General features: G+C 31.5%; 1 pseudogene across 1 annotated transcript in view; it reads left to right on the plus strand.

Annotated features, from left to right (window-relative positions):
- The first annotated feature begins 275 nt into the window (after positions 1 to 275).
- Positions 276 to 12,127, plus strand: part of LOC144373870 (endothelin-converting enzyme 1-like) — a 58,047-nt pseudogene continuing 46,195 nt past the window's right edge. Inside the window, exons 1-2 of the transcript XR_013433407.1 lie at positions 276 to 427; positions 9,935 to 10,008. The product of XR_013433407.1 is annotated as an endothelin-converting enzyme 1-like (transcript). The remainder of the gene's footprint in view (positions 428 to 9,934; positions 10,009 to 12,127) is intronic.

Here is a 12,127-nt window from a genome sequence, read left to right on the forward strand (position 1 = left end):
ATTGCTTACAATGCTTGTTCCTCTTGCCCACTTAGTGAGGCCCTAAGCAGCTTAGCTCTGTTTCTAAATAAAATATAAAATAATAAAATATAAAATCCAGTGGGGCTTAACCCAGTGGCTTAACCACTGGATTCAATTCCTGGTACCAAAAAAAGGAGGGGTGGGGACCTTTGATCAATATACTATCATGTCATACTTACTATTCTTTTTATACTTTTTAGGACAAGTGGTGATTATCCCCTTACCATGCCTGGACCACAGTGGAAAAAATTTCGATCAAATTTTTGTGAATTTATTGGAGTACTGATTCGACAGTGTCAATATAGCATTATTTATGATGAGTATATGATGGATACAGTAATATCCCTTTTGACTGGTTTGTCAGACTCCCAAGTCAGAGCTTTTAGGCATAGAAGTACCCTTGCTGGTAAGTTACCAACATGTTCTTTCTTTTCCATTTGGTTTGTTAAGTATATTTTATTTCAGTTAAGCCTTCTTTAGAGCAAATATTAATTTAATACCAGTGTTCTGGAAAATAACATTCTGCCAAATTCATCTCAGTGATTTGTGTTATCTGTTAGGGTAAAGTTTAAGCCTATTTACTTATCTGGCATCTGATAACCTTAAAAATAAAAATATGTCAGTAAATTTCTTTCTGAATGTGTTTTCCTACATCTTTATATTTTACAACCAAAATATTTTAAGAGGTAACTATGCCATATTCTTTGGTAAACCCAATTAATGATAGTGGAAATTCCAAATTGGCATTGTTTTTTCCTCTACTTAATTACATTGCTTTATGGCTTATTGTTTTATTGCAAATATTTTAAACAATTCTATCTAGTATAAAACAGATATTCTTTCTGTAACTAATGCTTTGCTAACTTAAACATATCTAGACCTAATGTCTCTAATATCAGTTCATTCAGATACTAATATCAGTTCATTCAGATAATATGAAAAACTGATAAGTTTTTACCTTTGCTTTCTTCATTTAGAATTATTATTAACTTGTCAGCCAAGTATATTCATTTTTTTGTTTTCCCAAAAGATAATTTTATTAATTGAGTAATTGTCTGTTTTGCCTCTACTACTTTAACTGTGCTTACCTAAAATGACTGTTCCTTTTCATTCATGTATGGAATGTGCATGTGAGAGCACATGTGTATATATAAACATATTTCAATATTCCCAACTTACATCTTTTTGTAGCAGTAACTTTGTGTATCTTCCATCTTAATTTTTACCATGACAAACCAGATTTAGGTTAACTACATACATTTCATCTTGCATTTAAATTTTAGTATTTCATTTATTTAAAACATTGTTTCTCAAACCTCAGCATGCATAAGAATCATCTAAAGACATGTAGAAACAGATTATTGGGCCTCACCCTCAGGATTTAACAAGTTTCTAAATGATGTTGATCCTGGTGATTTGGGAACAATATGCTACAAATGCCTGATTAAATATTGTGTTGTTTTCTGGCTTGACCTATTACCCAATTCCAGTATGATAATATTATCTGGAGTTATTTGAGATATCCCATTCATTTTTTCCAATTTTCTTTTTATTTATTTATTTTTTGTTCTATACAGCTATGATTAGTGTTCTACAGTTTTATGCCAAACAAATATGAAACGATTTATTTTCTTTTACCATTGTCTTTTTTCTCATTGTTAAGAGGAGAGGGAGATGTTTTACCTAGTTTTATCTTTATATAAAAGGTAAAATAGAAATATCATTTATTGTTAAATATTTCTGTACTGAACATAAAGCAAACACAGTTTATTCTGTTTTGAGAATATCCTCCTCTTCATTATTAGGAAGAGAAATGTTTTTTACGTAGTTATATATTTTTTAATATATAATTAAAATGTTTATTCAGTAAGTTGTGTGATACTACACATTGCTCTCTAATTTCATGGCCTTTAATATCTTCTGCATATGTCTGCTTTTTCTTTTTTTTTTGTTTTCTATTTTCTTTTTATCTTACTTCTCTCTGTGTACAGTAATGCCCAATTACCTGGTTGTCAGATGCATAAAGACTTCAGTGATTTGAAATATATACAACTTAAACATAAGGTAGAAATTGCTTCTAAAAAGCCAAAGTTGCTGTCATAAAAAATTAATGCACTTGCCTTCAAAAAGAAGTTATTATCTATTTTCTTAAAGTCAGGAGAGAAGGAGAAGCAACAACTTGAAGATTAACCTTAGATACTGTTCTGCTGGTAGTGTTTTGAAATGACAATTCACAAAAAAGACAGAAAGGTTAGTTTATAGATCTTATGTTTCAGAGCAATCTGGGGCTCTTCTTTAGCAGTAGACTACCTCTCTTGAATCCAGAAAACTTTGTGCCACACAACTCTATTTAAGAACAGAAGTTGGGCACCTTGGTGCATGCCTCTAATCCCAGTGACTTGGCTGGCCTGAAGCAGGAGGATGGAAATTTCAAGGCCAGCCCAGACACTTAAATAAGACCCTGTCTCAAAATAAAAAGGATGAGTATGTAGCTCAGTGATAAAGAACTCTTGGGTTCTAGTCCCTAGTACTGAGGGGTAAAAAAGGGAAAAGAGAAAGAGTATTGTATTATAGAAATATGCAGGATATTTTCACTTTTAAAATATTGACTTGGGACTAGGGATATATATTTCAGTGGTAGAGGGCATGGTTAGGCACAATTCCCTGTCTTCAGTTCTGGAACCAAAAATAGCATGTTGTCTTAATTCTTTGAACAACACACTTTAATTCATTTGCATTTGTCCTTCGATGCCATGTAAATGATGTATTTCTGTATTTTAACTACATTTATTATGATGATTCATTTTAGTTCTTCTTTCTGTTGACTCATTTTCACTATCCCTTTGGTTGCTTATATCTGCTAATTTTGTATATTTTCATTATGGCTTTTCTTCTGTTTAAGTTGAGTAGCTTCCTTCGAGTTCTTTGTTGTCTCTTTTCCCATTATTTACTTGTGTTCATGATAGCTCTTAAAATTGCTTTATGAATGCCTTTTTGTTTTCACCCAAACTCTTAAAAATTTCATCATGTAGATTATTTGCATTTGAAATTGTTTTTCAAAATCAAATATTGAAAAGTGGAAGTTATCAACATTGTTTATACTGATTTTTTAAAACTTAGAACCTATTTTTCAGTCATTCTCTAAATTTGTTTCAAAATAGTACTTTAATTCCCATATGTCTATATTAATCATCATATCTTCTGAAGCTCAGTTGAATAAAATGTGTGAGACATATCAATCACCTTTCTTTCAACAAAGCACAGAGGGCTTGCTGAGAACTTAATTCTAAGTTGGACAATAATTATCCATATTGTCAAGGATTTTTTGTTCTCATCTTTGTCCTCTTTTTTTGTGGTATGTATTGAGGCATAGATTAAAAGATAATCATTTTTATTCACTTTGCAGGACAAGTCTTAGGGACTAGATAAAATGGGCAGGAACATTTAATCCTCTGCTTCAAAGACTATGTGCATGGACAGTTACAAGGCAGTTATGGCCAGATATGATTATCGGCTTTGGAATAAAATGCTCCTTGACATTGCTTATATTTTAGCTGAGAAGAGAGAGAATCAGGTTAGTTATTTTGTAGGGTACAGATGTGATGAGTTCCATAGCTTCATAAGTTACTAGAGTGATCTTATCAGTAGTACTTTTAATCTGTTTTCCAAATATCCCACTTTCTTATTATGAATTAACTAATGTGTCCCTATTATCAGTGTTTATGCATTGAGTTAAACTCTATAATACATTTTTGTTAAAAGTTTTCAACATTCTGTAGTTCTTCAGGTCTGTTATCCCAGTTTATAAGTATTCTAACTTTTCATTGGAGGTAAACTCTTTTTGGAGTACTTTTATTATTAAATTGAAACAGGCTGTTAACAGTTACATTTTATTTCCTACTTTCCTTATTTTTCTTTTCTATTAATTGAAAATTTAAAGTATAGTGTTTTATTTGCTTGACCCGTTAAATAAAGAAGGCTCACATTGCAGTACAGTTTTTATTAACTCTTAATCCTCAGAACTAAGTACCCTTATAATAGCTCTCAGTTGGACATATTAGAACAGTTTATGGATTTAACTTATCTAAGAAACATTTTCTTACACTAATTCTGGTGGATTTATAGTCTGAGACTGGGAACATTTTCCCCCAATTTGATGAAGTTTTTATACTTTAGGAGAAAGTTTTTTTTTTTTTTTTAAACATGGTCATGAATAAATAGGACTTTCTTTGATTTAGCACTTTGTTTGGAATTATGAAAATAATGGTTTCTTCCAAGAATCTTTTTCAGAATTATAGTTATCTCATTTTTAAGCAACTGCTTTTAAACTGTATGCCAATACTTCAGAACTTGTTCACTTCAAATTTTTGTTAGATGGCAGTTTTCAGAATGAGCAACATTGGTTTAACTTTATTTTTCATTATTTTCTCACCTATGTAATTTTCTAATGATGTTGCAGATAGTATTAATCTAATACTGGCTGGCTACCTCTCACTTTTAAGGTGAAGATGCTTATTTGAACAAAGGAGAATAAAGAATTAAGTATCTGTATTAATAATGAAGTAATTGATTCTGTTTTAATTTTTTCCAAATTGAGTTTGGGAAAAATTTTAAAATGTGGTCAAGATCATTATATAAGGGCAGTCTTGATAAATGGTTTCAAGATAAATTTCAAGATAAAACTCTTGAAGGATTAAATATTTCTTTATACTTTATTGTTTGACACTATTATGATAACTTGTGGTTGATTTTATATTTGCATATGGTTTATTATTTATTAACATTTCTTAGCATCTCTAAACTTTTTCTGTGAAGAAAGACATTATGTATGTGAAATTGCTTTATTTATTAATAGTAGGGTGAAAATCATTTTGCTTTAGAATATTGACATTTCTTTTCTTTGGCTTTTAGTTGCTGAAACCATATATTAGTGATTGATAGAATGGGTTTTGGAGCCAAACTTTCTGGATTCCCATTTCTCTGTGCCTTTTACTAGTTGGATAATCTTAACCTACCTGGTCTCATTTTCTTCAAATGCAAAGTGGGAAAGATAATGACAGTTACTTCTTTCTAAAAGAGATTAAGAGAGTTTGGAATGGTGTCTGGAATTTAGTAAGTTGCTGCTCTTACTCTATAATGACAAGAGGGCTAATAGTATTTGTCTGTGTTCATACAGAATGTTTGAATACCTACTTATAGTAATAATAGACATGGCTAATGGGGAAATCAGGGAAAAAAGACAAGTTAGTGAATTTAGAAAAATTGCTGTTAAGGAATATTAATATGATGCATTTTCATTTTACTTACCTATTGATTCTCAGAACCCATATTCTATTTATTAAATTCACTAAGTATTTTATAATTCTTAAACAGACAGATTATTTCTGTTTTTTATGGTTAGGATTTGAAAAGTTTAGTACAATCTGTCATCATCAAAAAAAAGAGACCATAGAGTATAAATAATTTCTCTTTTAATTTTTGTCTTTATATTTAAATTTTCCTACTCATTTTTAAGTGTTTCTTAAAAAGTACAAGTTTTCATTGCCTTGTACTTTTATCCCTTCTGTTATTTTACTTTATCATTCATCTTTCTCACCCATGCTACAGGTATAAAACTTTAATTCAAGTTTCTAATATTTGTTAATCATTACCTTGTAGTATTTTGGGGTTAATATACAGTTGGCCAAAACCACAAATACCTCCACATCATATAATTATATCTGTAAAAGAAAAGTATGACTTTAAAATTTTAATATCTTTTTTGAGTCTAGAGTAATTTAAAATTTTTTCTTTTTGTTGGTTTTTACATTCCTTTTGTTTTTTTTAACAGTTCTGAAAATCGGCTTTATTTTAGAAACCAGTTTCTTAAAATAAACCTTGTTTTTAAAAATCACTTTACAAACATTTTGTATCTTGTATTTATTAACTTAGTGACTTTGGACAAGCAGCTTAACATCTGTGCTTCATCTGTATGGTATCAATACCAGTGATCCTTTCTCAGTACTGGCATGTAGTTAAAACAACGTGAAAATCAGAACTCTTACAAACTTAAAATTATGGTCAAAATTAAGTTAAATAGAATCAAGGAAATAAAATAAGTGTTAAATTTATTTAACAAGAATTTTAATGTGCTTTTAATTTTTTTAAATCATAACCTTATTTGCTACAATTGTACTGTCCCTCAATTTATATAAATTTTCTGTTTTTCCTGTTGTTTGGATCCTTTATCTTTTAGATCCCCTATTATATTTTTCCCCTTAATTTAGTCTCCTTTTCTGGTATAGGATATTATCTGATACATTTATGAATAAAAGGATATCAGGGAAGTAAATATTTGAGATTTTGCATGTTTACAAAATATGGATTTGGCCTCTTATTTAATAGTTGACTGCAATTTAGATTTAAATATTACAAATTATTTTCTTCAGAATTTGTCTCTATCTTCCAGTATTGCTCCTGAGAAGTTCTTCGCTATTAAGATTTCAAGGGCTAGGATTGTGGCTAAGTGAGAGAATGCTTGCCTAGCATGTGTGAGGCACTAGGTTCGGTTCTCAGCACCACATATAAATAAATAAGATAAAGGTTCATCAACAACTTTACAAATAAATAATTAATTAAAATATTTCAAGCCTCTCTCCTTCCCTCCCTCCCTCCATTCCTCCCTTCCTTCCTTCCTCCCTTCCTTCCTTCCCTCCCTCCCTCCCTCCCTATTGAACTCGGTGGGGGGGGCACTTAACCACTAAGCCACCTCCTTAACCCTTTTAATTTTTTTTATTTTGAGACAGCATCTCACTAAGTTGCTGAGGCTGGACTCAAACTTGGAATCCTCCTGTCTCAGTCTTCCAGTCACTGGGATAACAGTCTTGAGCTGCTCTGCCAAGTAATGACCCTGTTTCTTGTCTTTAGAAACTTTTACATTTTGCTACTTGTTCCTAGTATTCTGAAATTTTACGGTGCTATACTCTGGTGTATGTTTTTTCCAGATTGGTGGGTATCATTGTGGGGTTGTCTAGTGGTAAACTAATGTTTTCATTATAGGTCCTCAGATGTTGGCTTTGGTAATTTTTTTTTCTCCTGTAAAAGATCAGCTTCTTTGCAGAAGCATGTATAATGGCTGTCTTGACATTTTGGAGTTGGGTAGGGTGAGGAAGTGCTTGACATTCTGCACATCACATATAATTGTTAATGTGAATCACATATGTGTGTGTGTGTGTATGTATGCATATGTAATATGTATATATACGATGATTCCAAATCTCTGGTTTATTTTCCTCAAGAAATAAATGTCTGGACTTCCAAAATAAGTATGTGGTAGAAAAATTGCCAGGCTGCCTAGGTTTGGTGAGGACATGGGAATTTAATTGCATATTTTACAGACTATATCACTTTCCATCTTCTGTGGAACAGATGCAGTCTGTTTCTGCATTTTACAGAGCAAAATGGCTTTTTGTTTCACAGATAATAGCTGTCATGATTTTTCTACCTCTTTCTTTGATTTGAATGTTCCCTCCTCGTCTCCTTGCTATTCATATATTTGTGATTTGAGACTGCAGGTATTTTCTGGATTCTTTGAAGATGAAAAATCTTTTCTCCTTCCTATTTTGCTTCAAATTTAAAGGGATAAAGGGATTAGTTAAATCTTTTTTTTTAAATAGTTTTTTAGTTGTAGATGGATAGGATACTTTTATTTGCTTGCTTATTTCTTTGTTTTTTTTTTTGTTTGTTTTTATGTGGGTGCATCCCAGTGCCTCATGGATGCTAGGCAAGTGCTCTACCCTGAGCCACAACCCCAGTCCCAATTAGTTAAATCTTTATCATTTGAAAATGATGAAGTTTATCATAGCCCCCTTTTAACCTAAGCTTTTTATAGTAAGGCTTATGCAAAATTAAGTATTATCAACCCTCTCTTAATAATCTAATGTGTCCCATTATCAAACATTTTTAGACACTAGATATAGTAACATGTGCCTATAGTCCCCTCCCCACTTTGGAAGATCACTTGAACCTATGAGTTTTAGACCAGCCAGGGCAGTGTAGTGTTTTTTTTTTTCTGTTTTCCTACTCATCTACTGTTTTTCTTCTGTTTGGTCCTGAAATACTTTTACACAGTATTTTTTTAAATTTTTTATTTGTTTTAATTAGTTATACATGATAGTAGAATGCATTTATGCACTTTGATATCTATAGATGGGATATAATTTTTTCATTTTTCTGAGTGTTCATGTTATAGAATCATATTGATCATGCAGTCACATACATACATAAAGTAATAATGACTGTTTCATTCCATTATCTTTCCTATCCCTAAATCCCCTTTCCTCCCCTTTTTTCGATTCCCTCTACCTAGTCTAAGGTAACATTCTTCTTTTATTGTGAATTAGCATCTTTATATTAGAGAAAACATTTGGCCTGTGGTTTTTTCGGATTGGCTTATTTCACTTAGCATGATTTTCTCCAACTCCATCTATTTACTAGCAAATGTCATAATTTCATTCTTCTTTAAAGCTGAGTAATATCCCATTGGGTATATATACCCCTTTTTTAATCCATTCATCTATTGAAGGACACCTAGGTTGGTTCCATAGTTTAGCTATTGAGAATTGAGCTTCTTTATACATAGAGTGGCTGCATTACTATAATATGTTGATTTTAAGTCCTTTGGGTATAAACGGAGGAGTGGGATAGCTGGGTCAAATGGTGGCTCCTTTCCAAGTTTTCTGAGGAATCTCCATACCACTTTCCATAGTGGTTGCACCAATTTGCAGTTCCATCCCAGTATTTTTATTATTCTTCACACAATATCTATCTCTTTTTTCCTTTCATTATTTATTATAATCACATCCTTCTTTATACCCTCAATTTCTTGCCTCTGTCTCCCTTCGTCATACTCCCTAGAAAACCCTGTATCACCATATGCACCACACTTGCATCAGAGTACCTGAAAGTGACTGGGGAGGAAACCTAACTATAATGGCTGGATTTTCTGTTAATCTGTCAATGGAACCTTTTTAATGCTGCCTAGTAAACCCTATGATATTTCATTCTAGAGTTATTTGCACTTCCTTACAAGGTTATGCCTTACCTCAAAACTATAAAACCTCCTGTATTGTCTTCACACTTAGTTGATTATCTTGTTCTTTAATGGAAACAATCAGAAGAGGATTATTCAAGGATTAAACCTACCTGTCTGGCTACAATAGTTGTAATATCTATACGTTCTGTCTTTTCTCTTACTACAATGCCCTCTAAGGCCAGTCCTTATATTTGTATAATGAATCTAATCCCCGTTCACTTTAGAACATTGTTTTTCAGATTGTTCTCTCTCTCTTTTCTGACTTCAATTTGTCCCCTGGGATTAGATAAGTCTTATCATTATGCTAACATGCTGTAATGGCTCCCATCTTTTAGCAGATGATACTTTGGAGATAGGAGCCTGATCACTTTACCTTGTTAGTCACTATGTAGTATATATCTATTTTTTCTTCTTGTTTCTTTTCTCTTTAATAAATGGGGATTGAACCTAGAGGCACTACTGAGTTCTTTTTCAATCCCCAGTTGTTCTTATTTTTTTTTATTTTTAGACAGGGTCTCACCAAGTTGCGGAGGATCTTGCTAAGTTGCTGTAACTGGCTTCAAACTTGAATTCCTCCTGCCTCAGGCTCCTGAGTCCTTTAAATTACAGATATTCACTACCATTCCTAGCTAATCCGTGTCTAGATAGAGACAGCAAGAGATTTAAGGTGATAAAGCTGTAGAAGTAATGCAAGTATACTGGTTATTTCAAACATCTATTGCATAATGAGAGAAAGGATAGATAATAACCAGGATTTTAAAACAGTTGGAAATGTTCATTCCAAATAAAATAGCCAGTTTTTCAATTTACGTGTTTTACTGTCTTTTCTCCCCCCACCAGCTACAAGAAAACCAGGACGAAATCGAAAATATGATGAACTCTATTTTTAAGGGCATATTTGTTCATAGATACCGGTAAGGGATTTTTAAAGTCATTTAGAAAGTCTTTACCTTAGATAATTATTGCTTATTTGTAACAGACTAACTGTAAAGCCATAATACTCTACTAATTATTACTTTTGTTTTCTGGAAAACAACTGTGGCTGTAAATGCTATGTAAATGACATGTGGAGAATATGCACTTATTACTGCCACATTCTTCCAAACTCAGACTGTCTACTGTTGGAGGCAGCCTATGGACTTGGCATTTGTACTAATAGAATATTTATGTGATTATTAAATTAATGTAGCCTTAATAAGATATGTTTTTCACATTTGAAAAAAATTAAATGCTTTACTTCTTGATCTGTGTTACTTACTGTCTTGTTTAATGATCAAATTAATGACTAATCTTTTTTAAACATGTCTGTTAAGAAGAAAAAGGACAAGAATAAGAAAGGAATTGTTAGTGAAATATTTTTTGTCATACTACATTACGAATGAGTTTATTTTGTCTTTCTGTGAAGTCATAAAACTTTGAAAATACTACATTATAAAAGCATATTTGACATAAATTAATAGATTGTATGTGTACCTATATTTCTGTTACTTAGATGCAGTATATGTATAGGTAGATACACTCCAATAGAAGCACTGTTTTCAGATGGATTTGAAACTGTAGTTGATAAATTCATATAAAGCAGTAGTTTAACATAAGAAATTTTGTGTGTAGGTGTGTGTTTATATATAACTTTGAGATTTTAGCAGAATTTAAACATTTTAACTCAAAAGTATATAAATATCTTTTGAAACAGGACCAAGGCCTTAGTTTTAGTATGGATCCTCTGGTTAGATCTTTATATCCTCTTTTTTGCATAAACCTTGCATATAATCCAATACTGACCCATTTATTTGAAACAACAAAAAAAGAGCTTACATGTATGTGGCATGCAGTCATGTAGTCTTTTGTTCTTTGTGAATGTATAGTTGAGGTAAAACTGCACATTTAATTGTATAATTGAATGAGTTTTGACATATTATGTACCTGAAAAGCCACAAGATAAATAATAAGTCCATCAACCTTAGAAGATTTTTCTTGGCACTTTGTAGTTCCTCCCTACCTACTTTCTCAGCACTTTACCCTTGCATCATCCTGTTCTGCTATTTGATTCATGGTTCTCTTTTAGACTTTTGCAGCAATAGAATTATGCAATATATATTTCTCATTAGTCTGGCTTTTTTGTCTAAAAAAATTAGTCTTTCACCATTAAATGTATTGTTTACTGTAAGGTTTTCATAGATGCCATCTATTAGACTGACAAAGTTTGTTTGTTTCTGTTCTTCAGAAAGTTTTAATTCAGAATGTACATTGGATTTTATGAGTTGCTTTTCTGCATCTGGAGATCATTGTGTAATATTCTTTTTGAACATTGTTAATGTGATGAACTGAGTTGTTTGACTTTCATATGTTTACATTTATTCATGGGTTAAAACCCACAGTTATGTTGTAGTTTTTTTTTTATTTTTTAATATTATTGAATGTGATTTGCTAGAATTTGCCCAAGAAGTTTTGCATCTTCAAAATATATTAATCTCTCTTTATTTTAATGGATGTATCTGACTACTTTAGGTATAAAGATAACAACACTGAACTTGTAGATTGGTTTGCATTCTGAGCTATTTGTCCTTACCCCCATGCTACCTTCTTTGAGTAGCATTTGAATAAGATTTTTTTTAAATGAAGTAACTTTTTTTTCTATAGCTTTATTTTATTCATTTATTTTTTATGTGATGTTAAGGATAGAACCCAGGGCCTCACATGTGCTAGGCAAATACTCTACCACAGAACCACAGCCACAGCCCTTGAGTAATATTTTTAAATTAGGTAATATAGTATTTCTACTTTGTTCTTCCTTTTCAAAGTTGTTTTGAGTATTATAGGTCCTTTGCAGAATACAAATTTGGGGATAAACTTGTCCTATTTTACACAATAGCTTCTGAAGTTTTCATATGAATTGTAATGAATCAATTCTTTTCTAATCGTTTTCATATTTTATCTTGTAACTGCGATTTTATTATTTTGTGTTAGATTGTTCCCTGCTATTACACAAAAATACAGTTTTTAAAATTTGTACAAAGTAATTTTATCCTAGCA

The sequence above is a fragment of the Ictidomys tridecemlineatus genome, unplaced genomic scaffold (assembly GCF_052094955.1).
Source record: "Ictidomys tridecemlineatus isolate mIctTri1 unplaced genomic scaffold, mIctTri1.hap1 Scaffold_52, whole genome shotgun sequence".
Taxonomy (NCBI): domain Eukaryota; kingdom Metazoa; phylum Chordata; class Mammalia; order Rodentia; family Sciuridae; genus Ictidomys; species Ictidomys tridecemlineatus.